Source organism: Etheostoma spectabile, unplaced genomic scaffold (assembly GCF_008692095.1).
Source record: "Etheostoma spectabile isolate EspeVRDwgs_2016 unplaced genomic scaffold, UIUC_Espe_1.0 scaffold00000799, whole genome shotgun sequence".
Lineage (NCBI taxonomy): Eukaryota > Metazoa > Chordata > Actinopteri > Perciformes > Percidae > Etheostoma > Etheostoma spectabile.
The window spans coordinates 12,339-20,315 of NW_022602643.1; the positions used below are offsets into that span (position 1 = coordinate 12,339).

At 37.8% G+C, this 7,977-nt stretch overlaps 1 long non-coding RNA gene across 1 annotated transcript; it reads left to right on the forward strand.

The window, feature by feature from the left end:
• Window positions 1–1,261: 1,261 nt before the first annotated feature.
• Window positions 1,262–3,315, forward strand: LOC116674594 (uncharacterized). The gene is made up of 3 exons (XR_004328133.1): window positions 1,262–1,327; window positions 2,234–2,366; window positions 2,488–3,315. It is a non-coding gene; the product is annotated as an uncharacterized LOC116674594 (long non-coding RNA).
• Window positions 3,316–7,977: the final 4,662 nt, after the last annotated feature.

Below are 7,977 nucleotides of genomic sequence, written 5' to 3' on the forward strand. Positions count from 1 at the left end.
CTGTTGTTGTTGTTTCTTTGTTTTGCTGGCAATTAACATATGGAAAGGAGCTTCCTGGTACGTCACAAAGGTGGTCCCCTGTCTCTTGTCCCTGGGGTTTTAGTCTAGGCTAAAACAATACAATGTTGATTGGACTATGTTGATAGAGTTTCACCCCCACTGATCTTTCCTGAAATGAGAGTCATAAACCCTCAGCCACATTCCAATTGAGAGACTGCAACCTGGTTGATTTGTATCAGTTCATATGTGTGTGCGTGTGTGTTGTATGTTTACAGTAGGGAGAGTAAGATGATACCAGAAGGTGAAGAGATGGAGGATTATTATCTTGTATATTGTAAGCGAATAGGCACACACACACACCACTGTGACCAAGAGACCCCACCCTTTGTGAATAAGACCAGGGGGGACCAGGTGTCCAATAGGGCAACATTGAGAGTTAGGATTCACACCTTTGCAGGTGTGAAAAGGGGGATATACGTTTTTTACCATATTAAACTTTTGCTGCACGTTTTTATACTAAAATGAATTCTAAAAGGTTTTCCACACAGTTCCTTGTTTACAGTAGGATTTACACCTAGTAGGTGTAAAAAGGGGGATTTGTGGGAAATTATATTCAGATATAGGGGATCTGTGGGAAGCTATACTCAGGTATTGTTAATTATTGTGAGAAATTGTACTCAGGTATTGTTATCATATTTAGACACTGTGAATGAACTTATGCATAAGTTAATGAAACAAAACTCATATCAGACGTTGAATGAAGGAGAAAATGTACTGTTGCTTGGCATCCAGGTGGGGGCGATACCCTGTTGGCAAGACATTACATTTACAAGAGAACCGGATGCAGGAAGGCCAGAAAGCCACGTGCTCACTCAAAATGGAGGGGAACAAAGGAATTCCCACAGGAAAACAAACCCCAAACACACGCACACACCCACACAGTAATGTAAACAGGAAGTCGCGCCCACCCAGCCAATAGAAATACAGTTGCTATGGCGATATGACCCGCCTTGTGACGCTTTTAACCAATAGGACTCCCTTAAAGGCGGCTTTATAAACCGTTGCAGGCCACTGTTACGGAGCCTTTTTGTGAAACCTCTGAGCTAGTCATGTTCCATTGAGACCCGTGCACGTATTTATTGTCCGGAATGCATTGCTCTGTTTTTATTAATAAATCGTTTGGTATACATAATCAAAGCTAGAGTGATTCCTTAGCTACTTGAGTCCCGACGTTTGGACCCTCCAAGTGGAATTCGCAACAAATGTCTTGTTCAGCGTTGGGTTGCACGGCAAGACACTCAAAGGAATCGGCAGTTCAGTTTTTCCGGTAAGTAAAATATATTTGTTTTAATACAGTTTTTCGTTAGCCAACGTTAGCATCTCAATTATATCAGTTAGCTAGCTTCTAGATTGCACCTTGCTAAGCAAGCTAGCGGGCTAACTAATAAGGCTATGCAGACCGTATAAACGCATACAGTCTATGTATAAACGTATTAAAATATTTAATGTTACAGTCGAATACAGTAGGTATGCACCGATCTCGCCAACGATCGCGCCTGTGATCTGTTGATCTGTAATAGGGGGTATGAGTGCTAATCGATGCCATGTAATGGTAACGTTAGCTTAAAATCAAAGCCTGATGTAGCTAGCGTTATATTGCAAATTCATAACCCTATTAGCACGGGGTAAGATCATCGTGGAACAGCGTGTGATTCAGACATAACCCCTCATATCTTCGTGTGGCGGATTTGTACGTCAAACGTAGACCTGCTTTTGAGTCAAATATATGTATCCCGAAAGTTTGGGCAACGTTACCCGGAGGCGGGCGAAAGACGGTCATGGCGAGGCCTGCCACACCCCACCCCAGTCGGGGCTGCGGATCTCTGGGCGAGAGGTTACAGGCACCCTGTTACCCTCGCCGCGGCAGCAGCCACCCAGCATCACCATCACCACACGGACTAAGCTGCGGGAGGGAGCGCGTTGACTTGGAGACGGAGGTCTCCGTGGGGGGAGTGGGTCAGATTGTTAGCGATAAAATGGCGCACATGAAACAATTAGACATTATTGTAAAGTTACGTTGGGGTATGACATTATATTAATCTATTAAATATACATATCAATCATTTTCATTACAGATGCATACATCAGATGTGGTGCCTTGTTAGTGTAATTGATAGTATATACACCTTGGATGTGAGTTCTAAATGCACAACATGAATTTATTTCCAAACAGACTTCCTTTTGATGAGGCCAGGCTGAAGCAATGGTTGGTGAACATGAGGAGAGAGAGACCAGCAAATGGAACCACGAAAAGTCACGTCTGCAGTTCACACTTTGAGGAAGATCAGTTTTTTAGAGACAAGCAGGTATTATTAATTTAAATAAATAATTTAGTGTGTGTCTCATAAATTAGCTCATATATTAATATAATTAATTGTGATCTACCATGCCTTAACTACATGTATGTCTTTTACTGGAACTACAAAGGTATCCACACTGAAAACTGAATGAGCAGAGCCTCCAGAAGGAAGACCTGTTGTATAGAGCCTCCAGAAGGAAGACCTGTTGTATAGAGCCTCCAGAAGGAAGACCTGTTGTATAGAGCCTCCAGAAGGAAGACCTGTTGTGTAGAGCGGCGTATTTAGTGCCATTTCATCTGGATGTGGAAACCAGAGCGTTGACCACATCCAAAGTTCTCAAATGTGTTCTGATTGTAAAAATGCCAGAAAATCATTTTTGGTTCAGCTTCTTCTGCTGAAAGGACAGACCAACTTTTGGCACTTCAAGGTTCAATTTCTTGTGGTTGACTTAGTTTCTGCTGTAGTTTGAGAGGTGATAGTAGTAACATTAAGTAGTTTTGTGGATTAAAACTTTTATAAATATTAAACTGGAATAAAATAATGAATATACTCTAGCAGTCACAAGTGAAAGTATGTTTGGTAATTTCACATAAAGGGTCTTGTATATTTTATGTATTTATGTACTGTTAGAATTAAATATTTACATTGCATGTCCTTGTATGGTTTTTAGTTTTCATACTTTAAAAATGTCAGTAACTAATGATTAAATCAAATGTACCTGATTTGATTTAATCAGTTACTGACATTTAATAAGTTGTTTAATTCTCCTTTGCAATTTGTGATCATACGCTATGATTTTACAATAGCCCTGCACAGATTAAACAGCACCTAGGGCACTTTCAATTACCTACTAAAAATGTTCAAAATACACAAGAAAAGCAAGTATGGTAACATTTATGTGTATTAAAGCCAAAATAGAAAGACACTTTTTATCAATTACAAATTCTATAAAATTATCAATGTCTTCTTGTATGACTACAATGCTGGATGTTCTTATTATAGTTACTTCAGAAAAACAACAAATGTAGCTTTAGAAGGACCTTTATTTCACATTGAAATGGGCATCAACTTTAAAAAAAATACATTAACCAAACACTAAAGATTTTAAAATATTGAATTAAATAATGTAGTTCACCTTTTACAAGAGTAAATTCCACACATAAAACACTGCTGTGGGTTAAGGTAAAGGCAAACTTAACTGTCACAAGACATGTCTGCATAATAAAGAGGTCGTTGAATCTCTGTCACACTGTTAATTACAGTAGAAATGGTGACATTACAAATCCCAATATAAAAATACAGCTTAACATTTAACTCTTACAGCACTTGTGCTATCATGCCTGGATACTGCAGGTGGAGGTGCTGCAGGTCGTCCTCCATCCCTGCGACAAGGTTGACGCCCTTGACATCTCTCAGGTCATTCCCGCCACAGTGAATAAGGAGGACGTCCGGGACAGCTCTTCCTTGTAGGGGCTGGTAAAAGAAAGGGAGAAGTCTCTTCCACCACAGACCAGCCAAGCAAATATTTTAAGCTATAGAGAAAAAGGTTAATGAACAGCACTCTGAATTACACACTATTTGAAATGCTTTATTACCTTGGCTTAGTTGTAAAAGTCTGATTAAAGTTTAATGTTATACAATATATAGTAAAAGAAATTAACTAATACTATTGCTTATTTCTGGGGCATTTGGGGGGTTGAACATGCCATCGTGGCTCTCAGCACTCATTTCTAAAAGAATGAAAGAATCATCAATTTCCATTTGAGCCCCTCATAGTTAAATATCTATGCACACTAGCATGTAACTGTACTTCATTAATTATCCAGGAGAATACACATGAATCAACAACAGTCCATTGTTCTTTAGTGTAACTGTAACTTAGTTAAATAAGCTTATTTCTGCTAACATTAGCTCTTAACAGCATGTCAAGGTTAAATGCCCCAACTATAGACTGACAGGGCAAACAGTAGCACATTATTGGTGCATTATGGTTATTACAGTTAGCCAAACGTTATAAGAAACTTGGTTATACATGTGCTAATAGCGTTACATAATGAAAGCATTGACAATTGCCGTTTAGCATTTCGCTGACACTACGTTTAAACTACGAGAAGTAAACTTCAATTAAAAAATTAACGTTAGCATGTTTTACCATAGCTAGTTAAGCGGCAAGCTAACGTTACAGACAATTTACATGGTAACTTCAGATACGTTTACTTTGCAATGTGACTCTTATATGTTATATAACCATAGACTATATGGGACAAAGATATACTTAAAACCTAGTGAAGCTAAATCTTACCTTGAATTATTCAGCTGCAGTTGCAACCACATTGGTGGTGAAAGTGGTTAGCTAAGGTAACGGTAGAGCAGCGTTGCTAACTCTCAGCTAACGTCAGTCAGATTCCGCCCATAGACTGTATATCCCGCCCACCGGTCGGTGGCTCCTCTCTCACTCCGCCCTCTTCTCTAAAATCGTCACATCCGCAACCAAGATGGCTGCGCCCATAAACGCAAACTCGACGACTCATTTCTGATCTCCACAAACCAATGGGTGACGTCACACGTGCTCTGTCCATTCATATTAACGGTCTATGGTTCTTCACCTGTTAGCTAGTTTGCACGTTGGTCTTAATGAAGCATCAGCACTTCCACCAGCTTTATTCGCATGAGTTTGTTTTTTTACTGAACTTCAGATACTGTCGTTCAATTGACAAGTGGATGGAAACTTAGCTAGAGAGAAGTTGTCTCTGTCTGTTTTAACAGACACACCTGGGGCCAAGTTGGAAACCAGAATCAGCTTTAATCCAGTCCTAATCTAGTCCTCACCTTTCACATAATTTCTCTGGAGTTATCGTTATTATTGTTTACGTCATCAATACCATATTCAATCTAAATGGATGGGAATATATCTACTGTACGTTGCATTTGACGCACGACTAAGACAACTCAACAGATTCTGCATTCTGCATTAATTCACAGCAAATCAATAGGCTTGATGGTGCTAACGTTAGCACATAGTAGTATGGATGGCGCTAACGTTAGCACATAGTAGTATGGATGGCACTAACGTTAGCACATAGTAGTATGGAGGGCGACAATAATTGAAAAGGAAGAAAACAGAGATCCGGCAGACAAACAGCAAGACATTCCCATCATCCTTGACCTTATCTGAAAGAGATGTTTGAGATAGTAGGCATCAAGAAGTGCCAATGTGCTGGGGAACTTCTTCATTAATGTCTGTTTAGTCATTCATATTTTAATCCTTTATTTTCTTTCCAGAAGCCATATTGAGCACACATAGATTAATTTAAATTTTAAGGAGAAGATTACAAATAGAAACTGGATCTGTGAATTCTCACAGAATCACAACTGAATTCATATCTTGCTAATGAGTCAGAATCTTATTATATGTTATGTTTTAGACATATTTACAGACATCCATTTAAAATGTAGCCATTGCTATATAAAGACCTTGTTCTCCAGTTCCTCAGCGTCTTTCTAGTAACATTGTGTGCTCCAGGTAGCTTTGCATAAAAAATGGTTGTCATTCGCAAGGCTACTTTTACTTTTATACTTTAAGTAAATTTTCAAGCCTGTACTTTGTTACTTTTACTTGAGTAAAGAAGTTTAATCAGTACTTCCACTTTTACAAGAGTATTTTTTAACACAAGTATCTGTACTTCTACTTAAGTACGGAAAGTGAGTACTTTTTCCCATCTCTGCCATACACACTGTTTTAGCTGAGATAGCTGAATAGATTGAATACAATTGAGAAACAAGTAACATAATTTTTACGTTGTTTGCCGTTGTTATTTTGTTAAATGTACATCAAAGGCGCACTTTACAAAATTAATTTAAAATTCATGAGTGATGAATTTCGTAATTTTATTAACAATTGAGCCATCATCTCCCTTTTATGATTGTTTAATTTTCACCCTGAATTGCAGAGATGGCAAAAGTACTCACTTCCCGTACTCAAGTAGAAGTACAGATACTTTTGTTAAAAATTACTCTGGTAAAAGTAGAAATACTGATTTAACCTCTTTACTCAAGTAGAAGTAACAAAGTACAGGCTTGGAAATTTACTGAAAGTATAAAAGTAAACGTAGACTCCAGGTTAATAAGATTCTGACTGAGAAGCAAGATATGACTTCAATTTGATTCTGTGAGAATTCACACATCCAGTTTCTCTTTTTTAATCTTCCCCTTAACATTAAAGGAATCTATATTTACAGTATGTGTGTGTGCTCAAATATGGATTCTGGAAAGAAAATAAAGGATAAAATATGAATTACTTTACAGACATGAATTAAGAAGTTTCCCATACTAAAGTTACGCAGCACATTTGCCAGGAGTCCTTCTTGATGCATACTATCTCAAACATCTCTCTCAGATAAGGCTGAGGATGATAGGGAATGTCTTGCTGCTTGTCTGCCAAATCTCTGGGATCTTTTCTTCATTATGTCGCCATCCATATTATGTGCAAACGTTAGCTCCATCACGCCGATATGATTTGCCAAAAATGAATGCCGCCAAATCCGTCGAGTCGTCTTGTAGTTGTGTGTCAAGTGCAACGTACAATACTGTATATTCCCATCCAATTAGATTTAATTGGTATTGATGACGCAAACAATAACAATGTAACTCCAGTAAAATTATTTAAAATTTGTAAGTGAGGACTAGATTAGGACTGTATTTAAAGCTGATTCTGGTTTCCAACTTCGCCCCAAGTGTGTCTGTTAAAACGGAGTGGTTCTGCAAAGAAATAAATAAAATTGTAAAGGCTACCATACACAATGCATAATAATATATTGCTAGCAATAAACACAAAAAAAACACTATTAATTACATTATCTTAATGCAGAGTAACTACAGCATGTAAATAATTCACCTAAAATACAAATGTGAGCAAGGGTGTTCAACAATCGCCATCATATCAAATCAACAGCCAGGTGCAACCTAGCTAACAGGTGAAGAACACAAACAACAACATCCCTAGCTAACTTTTAAGACCAATACCTCAGCAGGCTTAAATGAACTGACAACATAAGTTACATGACTTACAGTTCTCAGGACGCACACACACAATCTCAATAATTATCCTCTGAACCGCTAGTCTCTTTTTCTCTTCTCTCACTTTGACTCCCATTTGCGGTGTGAGGCGTGTGTCCACGCTATTCTCCGACATGCACTCACCTGGCTGATAGACGACCTTTTGTACAAAACTAAAATAACAAGCCAATTTTGTAAAATGTAAGGTGTAGAAAGTACCGATATTGTGTTAAAATGTAAGGAGTAAAAGTAAAAAGTTGCTACAAAAATAAATGGTAAAGTAAAAAAAAGTAAAGTAAAAATATCTGAAAAATCTACTTAAGTACAGTAACAAAGTATTTTTACTCATTACTTTCCATCTCTCTGAATTGGGAATCACTTTGTAAATACTGTTTCAATATGAGCTCTTTTTTAATCATCCTTTTTTGATGTTAATGATGATTAATAATGATGATTGAGATTTTACTGCAACAATACAGATTATGTGATTAATGATGGTTTGATGCTGCTGTCGTATTAACAGCTGCTCTGGCACATTGTAACAACATGTTTATATGACACA